General features: G+C 40.4%; 1 protein-coding gene across 14 annotated transcripts in view; it reads right to left on the reverse strand.

The window, feature by feature from the left end:
- The window catches only part of LOC140699183 (formin-2-like), a 129,800-nt gene that overhangs the window by 76,646 nt on the left and 45,139 nt on the right, over nucleotides 1-8,015 (reverse strand). For all 14 annotated transcript variants that reach the window (XR_012077186.1, XM_072970923.1, XM_072970918.1 and 11 more), the window contains exon 3: nucleotides 5,700-5,776. The gene's annotated coding sequence lies outside the window, so the exon portion shown is untranslated. The remainder of the gene's footprint in view (nucleotides 1-5,699; nucleotides 5,777-8,015) is intronic.

Consider the following 8,015-nt stretch of genomic DNA (forward strand, 5'->3'; position numbering starts at 1 on the left):
CCATGGAAGCCTTCACTGCAAGACACTGATGTCCCTTTAGACCCCATGTATAACACACAGTCACAGTAAAACTCAACACATACTTTCCAGGCTTCTCACACCTTGCTCAGTGCAAAGAGTATCTACATGAAGATCCACTGCTTTGTAAAACATGATTTGTTTTAAGGCACTTTTTTAAGTTTGGCCTTGCTGGAACTTCTTATATGGGATCTCAGGCTGAACTTTTGAAAGGCCTCCCAAGGCCAGGAAAGCCCCACCGCCAGTCCCCACCCGCAATGCCTGCAGACCCAGGTGGACTTTTCTCAAGTTCCAAAATATCCTGAGGTTCCTGCATCTGCCATGAAATGGCCTTCCTTATTCACTTGGAAAGGCTCCTAGGAACCTAAGAGTTTCCAAATTCTGAAGGTCTCAGGTAGGAAGAAAAGATAAAGGCTTCAGTTCTGTTTATACAGGTATAATTTACCAAATCACTGTAAGCCATAATTAGCTTAAGAGGAAGGGCCCCTTATATCCTAATTCTGGCCGAGGGGTCATGAGATCTCTGATGCTACCTTTCTTCTCCAAATAGCTTCCATGCAGCAGGGATTCCAAGGGGGTGCAACTGAGAGGAAAAGGGAGTGTTCCTGAAGTAAAAGTGGCTTTGGCAGCTGCTGGGGCAGTCCCTCCTCCATTCTCCACTCCCGTCCCAGAGTCCCAACCCCCAGGGATAGAAAAGTACATGACAACTATGGAATAATAGGAGACAAGGGCTCTGGCAGAGGAGCCTCTCCAGGAGCCAGGTCCATCCAGGCCAGCGTGGCTCCCCAGGCCCCCCTGGGCACACCAAGGTCAGCACTGCTGCTACTCACAGCAGCCCCCTCCCCAAAATCCATGTCACTGGGGCCACTGACAAAAAGTGTATGAGTGGGGACATGGGCCACCACTGAGGAGGCCATGACTGAAGAGCTGAGCTGATGTGGGAACAAGTTTTACATTTTAAGGAAATATGCACTTACGTAAAATTATTAAACTACAGCTTCTTTAATGGTACATGTTAATTTAATTCAAATCTAGTCAATTTAATTGAAAGAGACTTCATTATATTTCATTTAAAGAGCATGACTTATGACTAGCTGCCTAACAAATGGTACGGGTCTGTAATTCTGGTATACCACATCCTTCTCCAAAGGAAGATGGGGTTAAACATGTAATTTCCCTAAAGGGGGCCAAACTTGTATTCTGCTATTTGATTATTTAATAGTATTGAGCTGCTGCTCATTGCCAACAAAGGATAGCCACACATGAGGTTTAGCTTGCACGTATAAGGGGGAAATTTGGGCTGATTTTTTAAGAAATTGAACATGGAGAACCATTTATAGGAGACATGGCTGATCTGTTCTACAGCATTTTTCCCCTTGACCATGCAGTAAGTTGAGATGACTGCCATCAAACATGCCCTTGGCCCCTTGCAGAATTTCTGCATTAACCTCCATTAAACATGTGTTAGAGCACTGGGACTAAGCTTGGAAATGGGGTGATGATGCTGTATTTGCATTTCATCCCACAGAGTCTCTTTTATTAAGAACCAGTAGAAACACTTCTTTTGGATACAGGAGGCCAGAAAAGTTGTTCTTCTGAGACTGTTGCTTTTAATCTTATGGACACATGGCATGATATATAATTGTTCCCTTCTCCCTTTCTACTTTCAACCTGAGGGATAAATTTGCAACTACCTTTAAAAACTGCTAGCCCTTCTGAAATAAATTCTGCTTCATTTTATTGTTCCATCCTAAATTCCTTTCATTTTAATCTATTTTCCTTTATAATTCTTTTGGACACTTTATATATTCATAAGCTGCTCAAACCACTCCCCCTTTTTTTCTTTTTTGGAGCCAAAGTAGGTAACAATTCTTTCAGCCAGCATGTAAATACAATTTTTAGGATTTCTACACAAAAAGTTTGTCATGTTTCTACCAACTCTCCTTCCATATTTTCCTCCGGGATTTTATGTGCCCAAACAGCTTTTCTAAAATCAGCCCTCTGTTCACTCTCTTGATTACTCATATTACTAAAGATAAGGGCCTTGATTTTCCAAAGATGCACCCAGAATGATCCAGTCTCTGTTCACACCCAGACATCTTGATCCTGATCTCCATGAATTCATCAACTAAAGTTAATTGTCTGTTTGTATAAATCTGTTGTGCAATCTTTGAAACTTGGTACTGAGCCTCTAAAATGGTCCATGGGATGTTTCAGTACACACACAAAACTCAAATTATTGCATTTATGTGCTGAGTAGATATTTTATTTATTTACATCTTTTTCAACAAAATATCCTCAATTATTCACTCAAATATTTAAGTATATGTGTCCAAAGGTCTTAAAATGTTGGGAGTCTACATAAGAGACAGATATGTAGAAACAGACAAATTACATACCTAAATAATTCAAATGATAGAAATATAAATAAAATATCATGGGGCTTCAGAAGATAAAACCACCATAGCAGGGAGGTGGGTCGAATTAAATACATAAAGGAAAATGAAGAGAGAGAAGACGAAGAAAAATGATAATTGAAAAGGTTTTCTTCTTATTAATGTTTCTGCTGTGAACTTTTGGAGCACGTTGCTTCGTAACTTCCTTATTAGTTCTTCCTAACTTGCCTTGTCATTCCAGGAAGCATTCTACAGACCACAGAAGGTGACTATTGATACATTATACTCCTCTGTGGAGACAACACAAACGTGCTGTAGGGAGCAGGGTGGCAGCAGAAGATGCCCAGGAGTCTGCAGCACTTGTGCAGCTCACTGGTGGGAAGGACACGGAGGCTTCACCTCAGCCTGCGCACTCAGAGTCATTTAACAGAGGGTCAGTTTCTTCATCAATATTTGAAAGTAGAGAAAAACTCATTTCTAAAAATGGATCATGAGAAAATGAAAGACAGGTCCACGAGAAAGGCAGAAAATGCAGACGATGGATCTGAATTAGCTGGACATATAAATTAGAAACCAATATTAAGAAGAGTTGGAGGACAAAAAAAAAAAAGGCAAAGAAACCCAATCTTCTAAGATGAAAGCATACGTCTTTCTTTTTCAAAAAAAAAAATCATTGAGTTCTACTTTAAATTAAAATTGAAAAGGACCGCATGTTGTAAAGTGATTTTAGCCATGATGTCACTGCACAATATTATGCACCAATATTGTCAAGTTTATCACTATTCATAACCTTATCAAAGTTTGCAATTTATATCTATTTTTTAAAAGCAGTAGACTTTATGCAAAGTTTTCACTATGTTATCAACATTCTCACTCTTACCACTGACTGCTTTCCTAGGACAGGGAAGGTAGGTATTGTGGCCCCCACATGATAATGTCCCACAGAATCACAGCAGGAAATATTTAGAAAGGGACACTGGACATTTGGACAAAATAGCTGTTGGGCTGTTGGGTTTATACGAGATCAACTGTAGAAAAACAAGTCACTATATTAAACTATTTTCTACTTACCTCCATCATCCTCTTCAAGAATGCATATTTTAAAAGGAGACAAGTTATATTAAAAATTGCTGCTCTGGCATTTTGCGAGCTATGTCAAATAATGAAGGAAAAACTAGGTTACAAATTTTCTGGCATCAATTTCAACTGTTGTCTTTTACCAAACTAAAATCCAGATTATCACAAATTAACTTTCCATATAGTGTTCCTCCAGTATACAACTAAATCAATAACAAAATGTTTCATAATTTTAAAACTTCCCTAAAATTTTAAAGGTTATTATAAATGTTTTGATTAGAAAAGTTAAGAAAGGTAGACACACTAGGGAAGAAAAAAAATGAAAACACCTCCCTAATCAATGATGTAAAACGTAAGATATAAACGACTGTTAAAAGAACGCTCAGTGAAATTGATCAGTCTTTCTATATCTGCACCTGGCTATTTCCAAACCAGTAAGTAATTTTTAACATAAACAAATAAAATAGTGTATTCAATGTGATCAAGACTTTTAGATACACGCTTTTCCTTTTAAAATTAAATATGGTTTTATGTCCTTAATGTTTTTTCAGGTGTCATTATGGTCAGAACCCCCTCAGCCCTGAAGAACTGAAGATCTCTGCATTAAGGAACCCTACCTCAGCCTTTGATCAATTGTACTCTGCACCACAAGAGACTCAGAGATCTACATGCGACGATGTTTCCTACATTGCATCTCTCATTTTTTGTTCATTTCAGGGGTAAAGTCCACCAAGAAAACACTAAGCAGTGTTTCAAGAGCACTAAATGTTAAAAGGGGGATGTGCAGGGTTGGGTGTGGGCCCCCTTTTAGTGTCTCAGTGCAAAGGAAAATCAGGCAAACACATCATTCCAGGACTGGTATAAAAACAGGAGGTTATGAGCACCAGGCTCCCTCTGCAGACCTTTAGGCAGGAGCCTAGAATAAAGTCACTGATGATGTGGTGCATTGTTGGTTTTAAAGGAAACTCATGAGGAAGATAATGACTGCATTCTAAATGCTAATTCTATGCTTTAACATATAATTCTCACAATGTCCCATTGCAGGAGATGTTATTCTTATCACCATTTTATAGGTGGAGAAACTGAATACAGTGGTTTGGAAACTTGCCCAAGGTTTCAGAGCTGATAAGCGGCAGAGGCCAGCTCCATACTCTTATGTTGCACCCTTTTTTACAAGTCCAAATCAAGCTTCTACCCACCGTCTTTCTCTCAATAAGCCAATGGGGCAGAGGAATCAAAAGTCTTAACTCCAACACCGATGCTACCATTTAGGAAAACTTGGTGAGGGAGAGATTTCTGAATAGTGACAATGCTCTGCTATTTACTCATCACTTAATGGGTCAGATGTCAATATTCCTGATCAGTCCACCAAAAAGCAGCTGGAAATTCATTATGCCAAAATGAAAAAAGAAAGAAATAATAAAACATTCAAACTCCATAAAAACATTATTACAAAAATATGATTCCTAATTTAATACAATCAAATGCTTTCCTAGTTTTGAGCTCCATATGTAGCTGATGTTAACCTCATGCAATCTTCAAAATACTTAAAAAATTACACAAAATACTTTAGGACAACGCAAGGTACAAAGAGAAAAATAACCAAATTTTTTTTTAGAAAAATAAATATTACATCTGAATATATAATTTTTAAGATTCCTTAAAATTTAGATTTAATAAAATGTGTATCTCTATCTCACCTCTCCCAGTTATCCCTGAAGGCAAAGGAAAACATGAAGAAAGGCACAAAGAAAGCAGTAAGGGAAGAGACAGTGGGAAGAGGTGGCCACCACCTTCAAAGCCAGTAGACCAAAATTTCCCTTCCAAGCTCTCTCAGCCCACACAGGATGTGCAGCTTCTCCCTGGGGGGCGGCCACAGCTGGACCCTGAAGTGGTGGTTCTCAAACTAAGTACACAAGGTAGTAACTGGACAATTCCAGTGCCCCATTCCCCAAAAGTCTAACTCAGCATCCTTGAAGATGCAGCATAAGGATTCTCAATTTAACAAGCTTCCCAGTGATTTTGCTTGAGTTAATCTAAGAAATGCTTAGAAGAGAAACCCAGACTCGCAACCCAGTAAGCACCACACAGACACCTGCTGTGACCTTCAGAGCATTCACTCCTCCTGGGGGCCTACCTGCATCAGCATCCCTGGGCCTGTGTTCTTCATCAGGAGGTTTAGATGGTGGCCAAGCAGACGGGACTCACCTGGGAAACTCCCCGTCTATATAATCCAGTGAGTGTGTGGGTTGACTAACTGCAGCCCAGGAGTGAAGTTGATCTTGCTATATTTCAAAACAAAACAAAACAAAAAGTTTAAGCTATTTTGATTCAATCATGAAAGTGGAATCTTCCTGACTGATATATTGCAACATCTTTTCCATCATAAACATACATGTATGGTGGGCATCTATATACATACAACATTAAACAGCATTTTATACTATTCAGTGTAGATTCATAACATAAACATTCTTTCACACAGTCATTTCATTTTCATAACCATGTGTCTCGACTTCTTTTTTATGGTAAAATTTAGGTCTCTTTCTTTAAGTGTAAGAGGCCATGTAGGCCTGTAAGGAATTACAAGGTCAGAAAATCCACTCAATCTCAGAGCTCCCTGACCAGGCATCTTCAATACCCTGGACTTTGATGTCCCTTTGAAATCTGTTAAAAATTTGAGGCAAATTCAGAGGACAGGCTGTGCTGGGCATCACAGGACAACAATGGCTTCCTTGCCTTCAACAACAAAAAGCCCAGGGAACTGATTCATCCTGAGTCCCGGTTGGGAACCGTGTGGGAGAGAAACTATGAAAAAATAAATGACTCTGCAAAGAAGCAAAGAACCGGGCAGGAACCTGGCAAAGAAAGCTCTTCCCAGCTGCAGACCAGCAGAATCTGGACAGAATGAGAAGCAGGTTCATAACTACACCTCGTGCCAGGAAGCAGAGTGGAAATCTCACAAAGGAGGCCACTCCGAGGCCTGTAAACACCTCGGGAAAGTGCTCATTAGGATTTCACTGCTTTAGGATCCCTGCACCCAGTTATACACGCCCTCGGTTCTCTTCACGACATTTTCCTTACTTACAGATCTACCTCCTTAAACCTTTGACCAACATAAAGTAGAGCAGATAGAATAACAGAGTGGTAGAAACAAAAACAAAAAAGTTTACTGTAACCACCACACTGAGGCTGTAAAAGAGAGTTAACCAGTGGACAGGCATTGCTATCTCTGTAGTTTGTTTAACAAATTGATTTAAGAAATTCAAAAAATATTCCTCAGCCTCCACAGTAAAATACAATGTGTAGATCAGGTAATTGAAGCTTTACCTTTAGGGCAGTTTAGGCCCAAACTGAGAACTCAGATTCCCCAGTCAGCTAGTATTGAGCCAGAAAGGTCACATTTGAAACCTGGACAAACATTTCAGAGTCTCTTTCAAGAATTCATATCTTGATTGACACCAGAAGGTTTGCTATTTGGCATACTAAGTATCAGGAATAGCTTTTCATTGTCAAAATAGGTGGTTTAATTAACATGATATTAGAAATGAGCTCTCATTGATAAAACTAAAGGAATTTAATAAAGTGGAACAGCAAAAACAAATCAAAGAATATCTTCATTCTTACAAGAACTAGGTAAGACTTGGGCAAGGGGCAATGTGAAGGCTTGATGCCTGGATGGTGCTGCACTGAGCCACTGGTTTAGGAGATGTCTCTTAGGCTGCTGGGAAACATTAGGCACAGAATCCCCCCTTCTGCATGTCCGCATCACGTAAACCTTTCATGGAAGGAGTCGTCAAGCAAGTGCCAGGGTAGCAAGCTGTACCTTCCCTGAAAAGGGGACTCTCACTGAGAGAGCTTCAGCACCCCAATAATAAAGCCACTCAGCCTCTGACTTCATTTGCTCCACATAAAAGAGGCAGCACCAGCAGCCAAGGGGATAAATGGTTTGATTCAGGATTTCACCATTCACCAAATAAAGGTTTGCTCAAAGCACCCTCTACAACCTGACATAAACCAAAAGTAACATCAGCCAGCGCTCCAGGCCTGCAGTCACAGCCCAGGACCGGCATACATTTCACTGCTGTGATGGAAACCTCAAGTCCTCCCCCTCATCCTACGGCTCCACTAGCAGAAAATAAGCAAAACACGAACTTCTCTCATGTCTCTCTAACCTCTACAGAATCCAATGTCCACCCTTCAACTTGTCCTTTAAATGTTTCTATGTTCCTTCCATTCATCCTCCCAAATTCATCCGTTTCCTAAGTGAAGTCCCACTCCACCAGCACGCCCTCCCTAGTCCTCCCCACTCACGGAAACCGCTCAGTTATGAAGTTGAGTTGACGTCTCACCTCACCGCTCCTGAATCACGAGGCTGACCCAGCACGCCTGCCGCCCCTCATTCTGACAGTTCACAGCGTGCTGTCCAGAACGGTGGCTTAACACTTTCCTGAATGCATCTCAGCTTCCCTCCAATTGACTGAAAACCCCTTCATCACATGAGGTATGTACACAGGTCTAGCA

Source organism: Vicugna pacos, chromosome 11, assembly GCF_048564905.1.
Source record: "Vicugna pacos chromosome 11, VicPac4, whole genome shotgun sequence".
NCBI lineage: Eukaryota > Metazoa > Chordata > Mammalia > Artiodactyla > Camelidae > Vicugna > Vicugna pacos.